Here is a 16,675-nt window from a genome sequence, read left to right as displayed (position 1 = left end):
CCCTCCGTGTTCGCACCTGTGACCTTTCTCAGACTCAGTGTCCTCGGCTGAGATGAAATCCTGGGCTCTTTGAGGACGCTCCCTGCAACACCGCAGCCAAAAGAGAGGAGAGCGGCCTCCCTCGGCCTCGCCCACCGCGGCGTACAACACCCCTGGGAAAAGCCAGACAGGGAGGCGCCCAGACCACCCCAGGGCTGTCAGGTGGACCCAACGTCTGAGCTGTCCCTGCTACCAAGGGACCCCCAGACACCACCCCTCTGCAACGTGATCCCTGCTGGGTGCAGCCTGTGTGGAGGCCAGCCCCATCTCACCAAGCGTCCCGTCCTGGGCATCTGGGCCACCATGGCCATATTAGGTCACGACCACATAATTGGGGTAGTTTTCTTAAGAGCTGCTAGGAGGCCAGCGCCTCGGCTCAATAGGCTAATCCTCTGCCTTGCGGCGCCGGCACATCGGGTTCTAGTCCCGGTTGGGGCGCCAGATTCTGTCCCGGTTGCCCCTCTTCCAGGCCAGCTCTCTGCTGAGCCTGGGAGTGCAGTGGAGGATGGCCCAAGTGCTTGGGCCCTGCACCCCATGGGAGACCAGGAGAAGCACCTGGCTCCTGCCTTCGGATCAGCACGGTGCGCTGGCCGCAGCGCACCAGCCGTGGCGGCCATTGGAGGGTGAACCAACATCAAAAGGAAGACCTTTCTCTCTGTCTCTCTCTCTCACTGTCCACTCTGCTTGTCAAAAAAAATTTGCTAGGACCCACATTTTGGCCCAATGTGCTAACAGAGACAGGATGGCAGGAAGCTGGACCCCTCCCCCACGGCGGTGCAGGCTAGTGCAGCACCACATCCCGAGGGCTGTGGGCAAGATGGATGACCTCCTTCAAGATCTATGGATGGGGGCTGGCGCTGTGGTGTAGCAGGTAAAGTCGCCACCTGCAGAGCCAGCATCCCATATGGGCACGTTTGAGTGCCATGCTCTACTTCTGATCCAGCTCCCTGCTAATGCGCCTGGGATAGCAGTGGAAGATGACCCAAGTCCTTGGGCCCTGCACTCCCATGGGAGACCCAGAAGAAGCTCCTGGTTCTTGGCTGTTGCACCATCTGGGGAGTGAAGCAGGGGATGGAAGACCTCTCTGTCTCTCTCTGCCTCTCTGTAACTCTAACTTTCTTTGTTTTTTTTTTTTCTTTTTTAAAGAACACTAATTCTTTTTTAAAGATTATGTATTTATTTATTTGAGAGGTAGAGTTACAGACACAGTGAGAGGTAGAGACAGAGAGAGAAGTCTTCTGTCCGTTGGTTCACTCCCCAATGGCCGCAACGGCTAGAGCTGCGCCAACCCGAAGCCCAGAGCAAGGAGCTTTTTCCTGGTCTCCCACATGGGTGCCGGGGTCCAAGGACTTGGGCCATCTTCTACTGCTTTCCCAGACCATAGCAGAGAGAAGGATTGGATGAGGGGCAGCCAGGACTTGAACCGGTGCCCAAATGGGATGCCAGCACTGCAGGCGGAGGATTAACCTACTGTGCCACGGCACCAGCCTCTCTGCCTTTCAAATAAATAAATAAATCTTTTTAAAAAAATAAGAAGCAGCTGGCAATCAGGTCATGCTGCCCATGTTCCTTGCCCGGCGTTTCTCCCACCACCGATGCCAGTGATGGATTTGCTGTGTGGGGGGCGAGCAGACCCAAGATTGTCGTTCCGTAAAAGGTCCTGCCAATGTCAGCCCAGCGTGAGGTGCAGCCACAGAGAAGGCGCAGGAATCGGGGTTTCCCTCGTCTCTTGCCAAACTCGATCCCACAGTGAGAAGCAAGAAACGGAACTGAAAGGGGTGGGGCGAGGGACTGCAGTTCAGATACTGGAGGAGGAAGTTGGAGGCCACATCACGTGGCTGCACACCCCAACCTCACAGCCACAGGCTCACGGCTCCGGCAGGTGTCTCAGAGGGCAGCTCCTGGCCAGTGGTGCCCTCCCAGCGTCTCTTCTAGATCTTCTGCAGCAATCGGGGTCTCCCCAAGGAGCAGGTTGGAGAAGTGCTTCCTGGGAGATGCAGGCAGGAGCTCAAAGGAAGCTGGGTGGCAGTGCAGGCGACGCAGCTCAGGGGGGAAGCCGGAGGGCAGGAGACACAGCCTCCCAGGCCAGCAAGCACAGCTCCTGGGCCACTGAACAGTGTGACTTTCCTGTCACCTGCCCAGTCACCATTCCCGTGGCCCTGTCTGGTTGGCCCTAGAGGAGGCTTGATGGGCGGTGCACAGCTCAGGGGGTTCAGGAAGGGAGTGGGCAGAGGCTGGACACACGGGGCAGGGCTGGAGCAGGCAGGCCAGGAACAAAGGTTTGGAGCCTAAATCCCCACTGCTTGCAGCACTGGCATCCCATGTGGGTGCTGGTTCGAGTCCCAGCTGCTCCACTTCCAGCCCAGCTCCTTGCTAATGCATCGAGACAGCAGTGCAAGATGACCTATGTACTTGGATCCCTGCCCGCATGAGGGAGACCCCGATGACGCTCCTGGCTTCAGGTCAGCCCTGCTCCAGCTGTTGCTGCCATTTGGGGAGTGAACCAGGGGATGGAAGCTCTATCCCTCTCTATCTGCAACTCTACCTCTCAAATAAATAAATAAATCTTTAAAAAAGATTCTATAATGTGTAACTTTTTTATCATTAGTTGAAAGGCAGAGTTACACAGAGAGGAGGAGAGGCATAGAGATCCCCCAACTGCTGGTTCACTCCCCACATGGCTGCAGTGACTGGGGCTGAGCCAGGCCAAGTCTAGTCTAGCTTCATTGGGGTCTCCCACATGGGAGCAGGGGCCCAAGCACTTGGGTCATTTTGCACTGCTTTCTCAGGCCATAGCAGGGAGCTGGACCAGAAGTGGAGCAGCCGGGACTCGAACTGGTGCCCAAATGGGATGGCGGCGTCACAGTCGAGGCTCAGCCTCAGTGTGTAACCTTTATCCACTGTGTTCACTCCAGCCCCATAACTCCCTTTAGGTTGGTTTTTGTTTGCTTTTCCGAAATTCAAGGACAGAAAAGCCTCTGTTTGACTTGTTTGGGCTGGCCCGGGTAGTTGGTCTGCAGGCAGCACAGGAAGTTGTTCGGGTTCCGAGGAGGCCCGGAACGGCAAGACCTGAAGGGGGTGCTGCCACCTGATCCCCAGTCACGAGGCAGGCAGCAGGGCTGGCTCTGCCCCTGAGCGCCAGGTAGAGGCTGGCCCACGCCTCTTCCCTGCAGGGCCATCTGTGCACCTTAGAAGGTCAAAGCCCCTGCCTGCTGGGGACACCATATGGCCCAGGCACGGATACCAGGCTCTGAGGCTCCAGGAGGACACTCACGACTTAGGCAGACTTGCAGGTGTGTTTCCGTTTTGCTCACCATCTTTTTCCCAGTGGAGTGTGTGGCTTGTGTGTCAACAGGAAAAAGTTCCATTTCTGCTTTTCTTTAGAGAGTAGGAGTGCCTGGATCCAGAGGGCCACCAAGCCACGTGGTGACGGCTGGCTGAAGGATGGCTGTCCCTCAGAGGGGGCGTCCAAGGGTCCAGCCCTCCTCACCCACCACCGCCTCCTCTGCTCTACCATGTCCTCCAGAGAAGGGGCACCTTAGCTTCCTGCTCCTTGGCCTGCACAGGGGAGTCCCTCTGCCAGCAGGGGAGCCAGCGTCTGCCTCCTCCCCGGCCCCAGCCACTTCCTGGGCTCCATGCGAGTGCACCGTGGCACGCCTGCCACTGGTGTGAGCTGGTTTGATGGGGGCACTGGCACAGCTGTAGCCCCTCTCGTTGGTCTTGACTGATCTGTGGGTGCCAGGTCTCTGCTCCCCTCTTGAGGACAAAGCCTTTCCAACCCTTGTGCTGTTTGTCTCTGATCCCAGAGGGCATGAGCCTGTGCCTCTCATGTTTTATTTTAACATCCTCTGGCTCCAGGACCCAGGCTCAGGTGCAAGGCCTGGAGGAAATGAGGAGATTGTGGGGCACAGGTATCTGGACTCCAAACCACCCCATATAAGCATCTTGGCCCTCTGTCCTGCATCCAAGCCTTCTCTAACCTTAGTTTATGCTTTGCTCATGAAACCATTCTCCTCTCCTACAAAGAGCCACCGCTCTAGCCACCACTTCCCCATACTTGTATATCCCTGTGTTCAGGGGGAGATTTGGTTTAGGCTCTTTGCATCGGCCCTCCAAATTGCGGGATTCTTGGGAGAACGGCTCAGGCAGGACAGGGCATAAAAGTGAGAATTCTGGAAAACCTGCCTCCAGGGTCCGGTGGGCAATGGGAATTCTTGGAGACCCCACCCACCCGTGTCTTATTACAGGCACCCTCACGGAGAAGCTCTGGTTTACCAGGACCAACTCCTGTTCTGGGGTTCACCGTGCAGCCTCCCTGGAGGGGGGGGGTTCAGGACCAAGGACAGAGCCCTCAGAGCGCAGTTAGGGATCACAGGTAGAAGGAAGAGACACAGGACAAGGACGATGAGCAACCACGGACCACGGATGTCTCAGGAGGAGCAGAGGTAGAGTGAGAGGCTCCCAGTTGCCTGAGCCATCACCACTGCCTCCCGGGGATTGCGTGAGCAGGGAGCTGGGGTCAGGGGCAGACTGCAGGGCAGGACATGTGGTCTCAAGAAGTGGCTCTGGTGGCCACAGCGTGGCGCACTTGGTTAATCCTCTGCCTGCGGCGCCAGCATCCCATTTGGGTGCTGGTTCTAGTCCCGGTTGCCCCTCTTCCAGTCCAGCTCTCTGCTGTGGACCAGGAAGGCAGTGGAGGATGGCCCAAGTGCTTGGGCCTCTGCACCCGCATGGGAGACCAGGAGGAAGCACCTGGCTCCTGGCTTCAGATCAGCCCACTCTGGCTGTAGCGGCCATTTGGGGGGTGAACCAATGGAGGGAAGACCTTCCTCTCTGTCTCCTCTCTCACTGTCTAATTCTATCTGTCAAATTAAAAAAAAAGTGGCTCTGGTGGCAGCGTGGGACAGCTCTGGCTCAGAGGCATCTTCCCCACAGAGAAACAGGAACCATCAGGGGACGGAAGTGCAGATTTTGCTACATGAGGATTTCAGACTTTTCCGCCTGTAAGTTTGACAGCAACTTAGGGGCAGACAACTTCAGTGCTGGGGAGAGTAGGAGAAGGGACGTCCTTCGATTCCAGCCACCGTACCTTGCACCTGCACTGCTGCCTCCCCACACCCACCATCGGTCCACCCTTCCTGAAATCCTTGCCTCTGGTGACGTGCTATCCTGAACAGCATCGGTGACTCAGAGAAAGGCCAGCGGCCTCTTCCCCACCCTGGCTCACCTCCCGCTCCTGGAGTCAGAGCTGGGAACTGAGCCCAGGTGCTCCGATATGGGATGCAGGTGCCTCGTCTGCTAGGCTATATGCCCCCCTCCTGAGAAGTCCTTTATATGGGTTTGGGGGTCTGGGCCTAGGAGTGAGTGGAAGAGGGAGGCTGCTCTTTATAAGCAAGAGGGGTGATTTTGGACCTGGGTGGGGCAGAGGGAAGTGGGGAGTAGAGTGTGGGAAGCAGAGCGTGAGAAGCCGAAGTGCAGGAAACGGGAGGCAGGCAGCTGCGGGGGGGTGGAAATCCACGCCTTGCACCACATGACACTCGCTGAGCTCCCCACAGCTTGAGCAAAGATCAGACACTCCCGACAGCTTGGTGTGGACTTGAGCGTGTGCACGCATGCACATGCGTGTGTGAGAGGACGCAGAGAAGGGGCCGAGTGTGGCATCCAGGCTGACGTGAGTCGGCAACGGGAGGATACACATGCGGTGGCCGAGGGAGCAGCGGGGCTGGGCAGGGATGGTGGAGGAGCTCTGGGCATTGACAGGACGGCCCAGACCTGAGCACATCCCCTCCAGACTTGACCAGAGACCAGAGCATGCGATGGAGGAGCCCCTGACCTCCGGCTCCTATGCCTGCCCCTCCCTCCCTGTCACCACCTGCCTCTCCTACCCCTCTCTGCCTCGAACCTTGGCTGCCTGCGTTAGGCCCGGTGCTCACCGGGGAGATGCTGCCACACTCAGCTTCCTCACTGCACCAGCCAGACCTGGCCCAGGAAAACCCCAGTGTGGCTGCCCAGCTCTCCTTCCCCCTCCCCCACCCTCCTCTGCTCACCCCCCGCCCATGCTCCCTTGACTCCTGGGAAGTGGCTTCTGACCTGGCACCTGCTGACCTCTCACCGTCTCTCCTGCTGTGAGGAAACTTCCCAACCCCCGCTCCACACCTGTGGTCGCCCCAGGCCGGTGTCCCTGCAAGGTTAGAAGTGGCCCCTCCCCCACCCCTCACCTCCTCCTTTCCCACAGAGGGTGCAGCCCCGGCCACACCTTCTTCCAGGTGCTGCCCAGAGTTCAGAGCTGCTCCTCCCCACAGTGGAAACTTACCAGACGTCCAGCCGGGAGCCCCGGGAGGGGGACCCAGGACTGCTCGTGCAGCTTCCACCAGGAGCTGCCGCTGCAGAGCGGTGAGCCCTGCCAGGGCTGAACTCCTGCCTCTCCAGTCACGAAGGTTCCAGCAGCAGATGGACAGAGTAAAGATGGCCTCCCAGGCTCCCCCTCCTGGGAAGGCTTTGATGCTATTTGAAGAGGCAATGCAGGCAAGAGCTGGCCTGAGTGTCCCTGGCTTCAGGGAGTGTGGGAGGGGCTCCCTCCTCTGGAATTGACCCTGACCCGCTTACATCTGGGCTAACAGGAAGTCTCCCTCCAGCCCCTACTGCTCCCGGTACCCACTCGTCAATGGTGGTAACTCACAAATCGTCCACCGCGTTCTCTAGTGCGTCGTCACCATCGACATGAGTTCGGGCACCGGCCACGTGTAAGGAGCTACATCTCTTCCAGTGTCTTCCCAAATCTAAGGGTCTGGATTGGGGGAGTCCGTGGAGATCAGCCAGTCCTCGCCCATTTGCCTATGCTACTGATACCTACGTTCAACCAGGGTCCAGCGTACTCTTTTTTTTTTTTTTCCCATCTCTGTCTTTTTCATCCATCATTCTGGAAGGTGTCCCGTCATTGCATGGGCAATTTCAACCACAAAGCTCTTCCTGCAAACACTAAGGATGTTCTCTAAGACTTCTCTTGAACCTACTCCCTGCAGAGAGGCGAGCTTTTGTGCATTTTCAGACGCTGGGTGTCTTTCTGAGGATTTCCTCTTCTGGGGACGGGGGTGGATTTCATTGACTTGTTTACACCATGCCCTGTTCCGGGGAGGATTCGAGGGGGATTCTACAGCCGTCATTATTTCTTTCTCACAACCCTTCCCGATCCCTTTAAGCTAATAAGCTCTGGCAAAACAGAACAGTTGCTGATTCCAGAACTTTCAATGACCCTTAATATCCCCACCTTTTTTGCATAAGATACTCCTTTCCAGCTTCCTGCTACTGTGCAGCCTGGGAGTGCGCGGGTCCCCGCCACCCACGTGGAAGACGTGGAAGACCCACGTTGAGTTCCTGGCTCCTGGCTTCTGCCTGGCCCAGCCCTGGCTGTGACACGTATCTGGGGAGTGAACCAGCACATGGAACACCTGTAACTCTGCCTTTCAAACACATTAATGAGCTAACTTTTTTAAGGTCATAATTTTAAGCACGTAATGAGCTAACTTTCTTTTAAGTTTTTTTTTTTTTAAATATTCCTCTTCTACTTAGTCAACTCATTCACCCTTCAAGAAGGACTTCCAGGGAAGCCTCAGCGAGGTCTCCCTTTCTCCCAAAAGCAAAGTTCAGGTCCCTGCTGCGTGACCTCAGGGCCACACATGAGAGAATTTCCAGAAAGTTCCACGTTGGAAGTACACGGGATCTCCAGAAAGGTCATCGAAAATGCTTATTATGAAAAACTATGCATGGATTTCAATTTTTCTGCACCCAAATAAACTTATTTTTAAATTGCAAACTTTTAAAGTCTCCTCATATTGTGGTTCTTTTACTTTCTGTTTTGTTCAACTGGGAGTCCCTTGAGCACAGAGCTTAATCTTGATCATTTTTAAAGAATATAGGCCGGCGCCGCGGCTCACTAGGCTAATCCTCCACCTTGCGGCGCCGGCACACCGGGTTCTAGTCCTGGTCGGGGCGCTGAATTCTCTCCCAGTTGCCCCTCTTCTAGGCCAGCTCTCTGCTGTGGCCCAGGAGTGCAGTGGAGGATGGCCCAGGTGCTTGGGCCCTGCATCCCATGGGAGACCAGGAGAAGCACCTGGCTCCTGCCATCAGATCAGCAGTGCACCGGCTGCGGCGGCCATTGGAGGGTGAACCAACGGCAAAAGGAAGACCTTTCTCTCTGTCTGTCTCTCTCTCACTGTCCACTCTGCCTGTCAGAAAAAAAAAAAAAAAAGAATATTTGTTTTATCTATTTGAAAGGCAGAGTTACAGAGGGTGGGGAGAGAAGAAGGGAGAGAGAGGTCTTTTGTCCACTGGTTCACTCCCCAAATGGCTTTAACAACTGGGGCTGGGCCAGGCCGAAGCCAGGAGCCAGGAGCTTCATCCAGGTCTCCCCCCGGGGCTCCGGCTCCAACTTCCAAACTTCCTGCAAGGAAGCTGCACCTGCCCATCGCCATGAGCCCAATCCAGCATAAAGGTCACGGTCGAGAGCATGGATTTTAGAATCACACAGACTCAGGGCCAGCGCTGTGGCGTAGTAGATTAAGCCTCTGCCTATGGAGCTGGCATCCCATATGGGTCCCGGTTCATGTCCTAGCTGCTCCTCTTCCGATCCAGCTCCCTGCTAATGCACCTGGGAAAGCAGTAGAAGATGGCCCAAATACTAAGGTCCCTGCACACACACGGGAGACCCAGAAGAAGCTCCTGGCTTCAGATATGCCCAGCTCCGGCCGTTGTGGCCATTGAGGGAGTGAACCAATGGGTGGAAAACCCCTCTCTCTGTCTCTCCCTCTCTTTATCTGTCCCTCTACCTCTCAAATAAACAATCTTAAACAACAACAACAAAAAAAAAGCATCACACAGACTCTCCTCTCCACCACTCACTGCCCGTGGGCCCTGGGCACGGAGATCAATCATTCTCATTCTCCGTCTCCTCTTTCAGATGAGCCACGGGGACAACTCGTCCCTCATAGCGCTGTCATGGGAAATGAGTTAATGCGAGTATGGTGCTTGGCAAAAGACGCGGAACGCGGCGACATTCAGTAGATGTGAAGATCTTTAAAATAGCCCTGGACCGTTGAAATGGCCGCTCCCCGGGTCTCAACCACGTGTGCACTCTCTCAAATCCAACTCACGCGCCCAGGCAGTCTTCTCTGGGACACAGGTCTCAGAGGACGGGGCTTGACCTTAGCCGCTAAGATGCCCCTACCCACTCGGGGGTCACCTCCTGGCTCCGCTCCCGACTCCAGCTTCCAGCCCACGCACACCGTGGGGAGCAGCAGTGAGTGCCCTAACACCCGGTGGGAGCCCCAGATTGAGTTCTGGGCTCCCGGCTTCAGCCTGGCCCAGCACAGACTAGCACAGACATTGGAATAAAGCAATGGTTGGGGGCTAGCGCTCTCTCTCTCTCTCTCTCTTGCTCTCTCTCTTTCTCACCCTCTCTGTCACTCTTTCAAATAAATAAAATATGGTTTTAAAAATATATTCAATAAAGGGAAACCACAGATACTAGAAATGTAAAAGGAACTGAAACACAGGACGTGTGCAGAATCTGACACCAAAAGCCGTCGGGGACTCGCTAGGAGAAATGAACATGGGTCTTAGAAGCAGAGGGGCTGGTGTTTAAGCAGACAGGAGCTGAAGCCTCAGGCCCACACCAGAGCAGGGGCACAGCTCCCGAGAGGTCAGGACCCCAAACCCCAGGGATGGGCTCACAGGACCACTGAGGTGCCTTGGCTCCCTGGAGCCCTGAGGCACTGAGGGGTCTCCCAGGACAGCAAGCACCCAAGTTGCCCTACAGAGAGGGGCATGAGCCACAGTCACCCTTCCCGTGGCATGGGACTGCCAGAAAAAGCAACCGAGCTAAACAGGTTGGCCAATGAGGAGACCCGAAGGCCTCGGCTGGGATGAACACGAGCCAGCCCACATCTCAGCTCAGGCTGCGGCTCGTGCAGCCCGGAGCTAAGGGGGCATTTCCACCTCTATAGCAGGGGACTTCCGAAAGTTCACAGGAAAGGGAATTACAAGATTAGGTTTATTTTAATGCCAAAAAAAAATGAAACCCATGCATAGGTTTTTGCATCTCCATGAACTTTTCTGAAGACCCTGAATCTGTGGCTGGAGGGAAAAAAATTCTGCATGACACGGGTGAATTGTGCGAAACTCAGAGTCCAGCGCGCGCGTCAGTTTGGCAGTAACACAACCACCCTCGTTCCCTCACGCGTTGTCCGATGGCTGCTTCCAGGCCACAAGGGCAGAGCAGGGTGGCAATGACAGGGAGGACCACGGAGAGCCTGAATGTGTCCTGTCTGCCCTGACACAGACTCCCCCGTCCCCTGGGCCCAGTCCTGCCCACTGGTACCCAGCAGCCACTCTCACTGGGGATCCTGAACCAGCACAGCCCAGGGGGCCGTCACCCTGAGGGCCATGGAAGCTGCTTCCGAGGGTGTGACGAGTGATCAGGGCCCAGACAGCGCAGAGACAGCCCCAGGCCGGGGACTGGATTCCAGCAGAGTCCAGCTGGGCCCCGTGAGGGGGCTCGCCCGCATCCGTCTGGCCCCAGCTGCTTCGGCCAAGCCCCTTCAGCCTCATGTGGCTGCTGGAGAGGTCGGCTCTCCTCCGATCCCGCCCCCTTCCCCACTACTGCAGCCCCACGTGGTCTCGGAGGCAGGGGGATTTCCCCTGAGCACTTGCCCTGGCCCTGCAGGCAGCAGCGCTCACCTGCTCCTCTAGCGACACCTACGGCCTCCTGCCTGGCATCTCCAGGCCCACCCACCGCCCACGGCCCTGTTGTGCCCTGCACCCAGCTCCACCGGCACCTCATGACTGCCCAGCAGCCACCACTCCCCGCCTCTCCCCTGCGCAGTACTCCCGCCCAGAACTCCCGCTTCCTGTCTCTGGGTTTTCATAAGGGCTACCGCTCTTGCATGGCCCTGAAATGCCCTCCTTGCAGGGAAAAGAGAAATCAAGTTACAGGGCCGTTCTTAGGAGCGCTGTGTTTCCTGCTGATATAATTAGAAGATCAAGAGAGAACTGAAAACAGCAGAAGCTTGTGGAGAAAGGGGGCGGCTGGTGGGGTTGGCAACGTGGGTGGAGAAGGTGCTCGTGGGTGAGCCGGTTGGCAGAGACACGGCATCTGGGGCTACCAGGAACCTAGCTCGGCATGCTGCCACCCGGCCCCAGCTCCCTCAGTTGGCTGCCAGGTTTCCCTGTTTCTCAGGGACCTACACTGGGTGCAGGTGCCTCCACACACATCCTCCGGGACCCTCTGTCTGCAGAAAGAAGGGCCCTGGCCCAGAGACGCCGGGGCTGCAGGCTGGGAGGAAGAGGGAGGGTGGGGCCCGAGGGTGGGGAGCCAGATGTGTGTGTTGGAGTAGGGGCAGGCGGGGGGTGAAGTCAGAGATGGGACCCCCCCCCGAGCATCTCAGGCTCCTCTCCCCCAACCCTGAGGACTTGGGGTGAGCGTCTTCCTGGGGCAGAGGGGGCATCTGGTCTGCTCGGGCCTGGAACGTACATCAGCCCAGCCCCCACTTGACAGTGGACACAGCCTTGAGCCGCCTTCCCAGGGCCGTGTGGGGCAGGGCGGGGCGGGGGCCAGGCACTTGTTGCTATAGCTGCATCGCCCCTCCCATGAAGGTCTTTCCTGCTCACAGGCGTCCGCTCTGCCCACCTCTCCACGAGGGGCCTGGGGTCCCGAGGCTGTGTTCAGCCAACCTAGAGGGGCCACGTCTCTGGGTGCGGCCACCGACCATGGCCCTGGCATTAACGCCAAGAGCGCAGAGTGTGCATTGACCCAAGTGCTCATCCGTTCTTCCATCCCACAGACGTCTGGCTAAGCACCCACCAGCTGCCAGCAGCTCACTCACTCTGGGGACGTGGGGTGAGGCAGAAAGACAAGGGCTGCATGCCGCGGAGCTGAGGTTCCATAGGGGAGCCAGAGGACTGTGCCGGCCCCATCGCCTCGCGGGGAGTGCCCCACACCTACTCATCCGGGTGATCCGCGAGCCAGCCTGGGGGGCAGAACTCCTGTCCTCTCCACGTCGCCAGGGAGCAAGCTGCGTTCCCTGGGGCAGACACTGGCAGAAGGCCGTGTGCCGTGTGGCTGGGCAGAGGCGGAGGCCCGACAGCCCCGCTCCGGGCTCTGTGCCTGTACCTGCCACCCACCTGGCAGCTGACAGTGGAGAAACCACAATGACGCAGAGATTCCTGGGGGCCTCTCAGAGGGAAGTGAGCAGCAGTGCGTCCAAGAGCCACCGAGAGGGTCAGGAAAAGCCCCTGGGTGGGTGATGTTTGGGCTGAGGCCCCAAGGGTGGCACCGCCCTGGCATGTAAAGAGTTAAGGCTGTGGTCCCAGCCAGGGCCTGATTGGCTCCCCAGGAGGCACGTGTCACCGTCCAGAGACCTATTTGGTCGTTGTATGAAGCACCTGTTGGGTGGAGGCCACAGACGCTGTGACTGCCTGTGATGCACAGGACGGTCCCCGGGGCGGGGGGTGATCTAGCCCAGACTGAGAACCCTGACCTGAGGGAGAGGGCAGGGGCAACAGCCAGTGCCAAGGCCCTGGAGCGGGGCAGTGTTTGGGGATTCAGTGAGCGGGGAGGAAACCAGGGAGGCTGCAGCCCGTGCAGGCGGGGCAGTGGGCTGGGAGATGCTGGGAGGGCCTGCTCTCCGCAGGGCTGGCACCCGGCCCCGCCCACTGCCGCAGGTGCACAGAGTCGCACAGAATTAGCCACTAATCAGCCACTATTCCACAAGTTCAGTTCTCGGCTTTGGCTGGGGAATTCCCAGAGATAAGCAAGAAGTGAATAAAACAGAGCTACCAGGTGGACACCCGTCCCTGTCTCCACCGTACGCCGGGTGCTCTTCTTCTGATCCGGCTCTCTGCTGTGGCCTGGGAAAGCAGTGGAAGATGGCCCAAGTGCTTGGGCCCCTGCACCTGCGTGGGAGACCTGGAGGAAGCTCCTGGCTCCTGGGTTCGGATCAGCCCAGTTCCAGCTGCTGCAGTCATTTGGGGAGTGAAACAAGTGATGGAAGATCTCTCTCTGTGTCTCTGCCTCTCTCTGTAACTCTGCCTCTCAAGTAAATAAATCTGAAGAAGGAGGAGGAGGAGGAGGAGGAGAAGTGAACAGGAAGGCATGCGCAATGGACACCTGTGACTGTGGAGTTTCCTGTCCACCCTCACAGCCAAGTCCGGCTTTGATTTGTGTGCTTTCAAGTCTGTTTCTGCCTTCGTGCCTCTCCCCCACCACTCACCCTGGGCAGCTGACTCACTTGGCCCCGCTCACGAAATCGACTCCTCGCGGCCGTCATGGTTCACTTCCTTTCCCTCGCTTCCCACCAAGCTGCTCTCGACGCAACACTGCCAGTGCGAAGCTGAGCCCGGACTCGGGGAGAGGACTCTGCGGGGAGAGCTGGAGTCGCGGGGGAGGCCTGGAGCTCCACGGAAGAGTGGCCCGGGGCCCGCCCAAAGCAGCCAAGGCCTCTCCCAAACCAGACAGGGCCAGGGAGAGAACAGGGACAGGGAGGGTCAAGGTCAGAGTCCCCTGGGCCAGCGGTCTTACCTTGAGGTCAGAGGAAAAGCTGGGAACTGGCAAACACAAAGCCGAATTTGCATCTCGTTCCAGGAACCCCCACAGTCCCTGTACACACCCCAGCTTACCAGCCGCCCCAGCCCTGCGCAGGGGCCCCAATACCCCAACTTCTCATTGAACCAACATCTGGGGTGCATCCAACAAGCACGGAGCCTGGGAGCAGTGAAGAGCATGGGGCTGGTGGCAGCTTGGGTAGCTTACGATTCCGGGGCTTTTTTTTTTTTCTAAGATTTTTTTTTTTTTTGAGAGGTAGAGTTACAGACAGTGAGAGGGAGACAGAGAGAAAGGTCTTCCTTCCGTTGGTTCACTCCCCAAACAGCCGCCACAGTTGGCACTGTGCCGATCTGAAGTCAGGAGCCAGGTGCTTCTTCCTGGTCTCCCACGAGGGTGCAGGGCCCAAGCACTTGGGCCATCCTCCACTGCCCTCCCGGGCCACAGCAGAGAGCTGGCCTGGAAGAGGAGCAGCCGGGACTAGAACCCAGCGCCCATATGGGATACCGGCACCGCAGGCAGAGGGTCAACCACGTGAGCCATGGCGCCAGCCCTGATTCCGGGGCTTTCCCAAGCGTGTGTCAGCAGTGGCCGTGTAACCCGGCGAGGTAGGCAGGAGTATTACTCCCTCTGCAGGCGGGGAACAGAGCGAAGCCTTGAGGCAGGAGTCAGCACTTCTGGATCAGGGTGGAGCCAACCTCTGAACACTATCAGAGCTCCCGGCACTGCACCTGGCCCTGCTGTTGGCCCTGCTGGCTGCGTCAATCAACAGCCATAGGTGGCCGGGGTGGCACACCTGTGGGCTCGCCGCTGAGCGCTCATCCCACCCACAGTAACGGTTTTGGATCCTCACCGTTCGGGGTCCCTTCCGAGGGTGTCGTGACCGAGAGTCCCGGCACTGTCGGAAGTGCAGGGTCTCAGCCCCTGGCCACGAGGAAGGTTGAGGAGGCTCGAGTGTCTCACCCGGGGCCACGTGGTGCACGAGCATCCGAATTCGGCTTCGTCCTCGGGGTCTGCAGGGCCCCGAAAGGCTCACAGCCTGAGCCGCAGCGTCACACACACAGAGAGGAGCAAGGGAGCCCTTCCCACCCAAACCAACACGGAGGCTCCGCGTCTGAAGGGCCCCGGGTCTCTACGGCAGCGGACCAGGGACCTGAGCGCCCTCAGGGGAGTGGCCTGCAGAGCGGGTGTGCAAGCACACACGTGTGCCCTCGCAGCCACACTCAAGCTCTCTGGTGCGTCTGCCTTCCCTCACTCCTGCCCTCTCTCTCACTCTCTCACCCCCCGGTCTCAGACACACAAGTCCCTCTCTTTGGGAACAGGGTGGGGACCCCAGGACATTTGCCACTGAGCAAGCAGCCAGTGTCCCCGTGGCCCAGGGAGGACAGCAGCGGCCCTTGCTGCACATCACGCACACCTGCACCTCCTGGCTCAGGCGCTCCGCGGCCAGCATGAACGAGCCCTCGCTGCCCGGGGCCGTCTTAGCGGGTGCACGGTCCTGCTCTCCTGTCCCAGCACGTGAGGTGGGAGCCGCGCACACGAGATGCCCTCAGCGTGGTTTCCTCAGGGCTCAGCACATAGCAGAGCCCCTCGCTGCGCCGGCACTCACACACTGTCCCCCTCTGATCCCGCACACTGCGGGGAGAACACCCGTAGAATTCAGGTCTCCTGCTGGCGGTCGAGGCTCATCAACTCGGGACGCCCTATCAGCCGCCGCAGCCACTCAGGATAAGAATTCCCTAGAGCCGGCGCCGTGGCTCACTAGGCTAATCCTCCACCTTGCGGCGCCGGCACACCGGGTTCTAGTCCCAGTCGGAGTGCCGGATTCTGTCCCGGTTGCCCCTCTTCCTGTCCAGCTCTCTGCTGTGGCCAGGGAGTGCAGTGGAGGATGGCCCAAGTGCTTGGGCCCTGCACCCGCATGGGAGACCAGGAAAAGCACCTGGCTCCTGCCATCGGATCAGCGCGGTGCGCCGGCCGCAGCGCACCAGCCGCGGTGGCCATTGGAGGGTGAACCAACGGCAAAAGGAAGACCTTTCTCTCTGTCTCTGTCTCTCTCTCTTACTGTCCACTCTGCCTGTCAAAAAAAAAAAAAAAAGAATTCCCTAGAGAAGTTAGGGAGCCCCCGAGTTGAAGCCCAAGCTGGCTCAGGAACTTTCTAGAAGGAAAGACCCCAGAGAATCGGTGATCCCAGACGTGGGGAGGGGACAAGGACAGGAGTAGTCAGGGTGACGGCTCAGAGCATTCGGGGACCTACAGCCCATTTCAGCGGTGGCTCCCTGGCCTCCGCACCTGTGACCGCCACCTTCCTAGCCCGCAGGACAGCGGCGGCCGAGTGCTCCTGCCAGTCCCAGCTGCCCAACCCAGCATCTCCCGTGCGCTAGCACCGCTCGCTGGCAGCTGACGGCCGCGGGCCACTCAGGGCTGCGCCAGGTCCCAGAGAAACCCTTTTTTTTTTTTTTTTTTTTTTGACAGGCAGAGTGGACAGTGAGAGAGAGAGACAGAGAGAAAGGTCTTCCTTTGCTGTTGGTTCACCCTCCAATGGCCACCGCGGCTGGTGCGCTGCGGCCGGCACACCGTGCTGATCCGAAGGCAGGAGCCAGGAGCCAGGTGCTTTTCCTGGTCTCCCATGGGGTGCAGGGCCCAAGCACCTGGGCCATCCTCCACTGCACTCCCTGGCCACAGCAGAGAGCTGGCCTGGAAGAGGGGCAACCGGGACAGAATCCGGCGCCCCGACTGGGACTAGAACCCGGTGTGCCGGCGCCGCTAGGCGGAGGATTAGCCCAGTGAGCCGCGGCGCCGGCCTCAGAGAAACCCTTTGACAACCGCTCATCGGATGTCGGCTCTGTGAGAACGGCACGCCTGGCTTTTCCAAGCACTCCTGGGCCTGTCACTGGCTTCTGTTATCTGATTTTCTCCAGGATAAAATGGCTTCTCCCAAACCATCTCTTTCCAGCTTCACTTGGCTGGAAATTTGTTTTACAGCTGTTTTTCCACCTGAGGTCTATTTGGGGGTCATTTGCAGTAAATTCTCCAATGCAGACA

The sequence above is a fragment of the Oryctolagus cuniculus genome, chromosome 17 (assembly GCF_964237555.1).
Source record: "Oryctolagus cuniculus chromosome 17, mOryCun1.1, whole genome shotgun sequence".
Taxonomy (NCBI): Eukaryota; Metazoa; Chordata; class Mammalia; order Lagomorpha; family Leporidae; genus Oryctolagus; species Oryctolagus cuniculus.
This window is presented reverse-complemented; position numbering follows the sequence as displayed.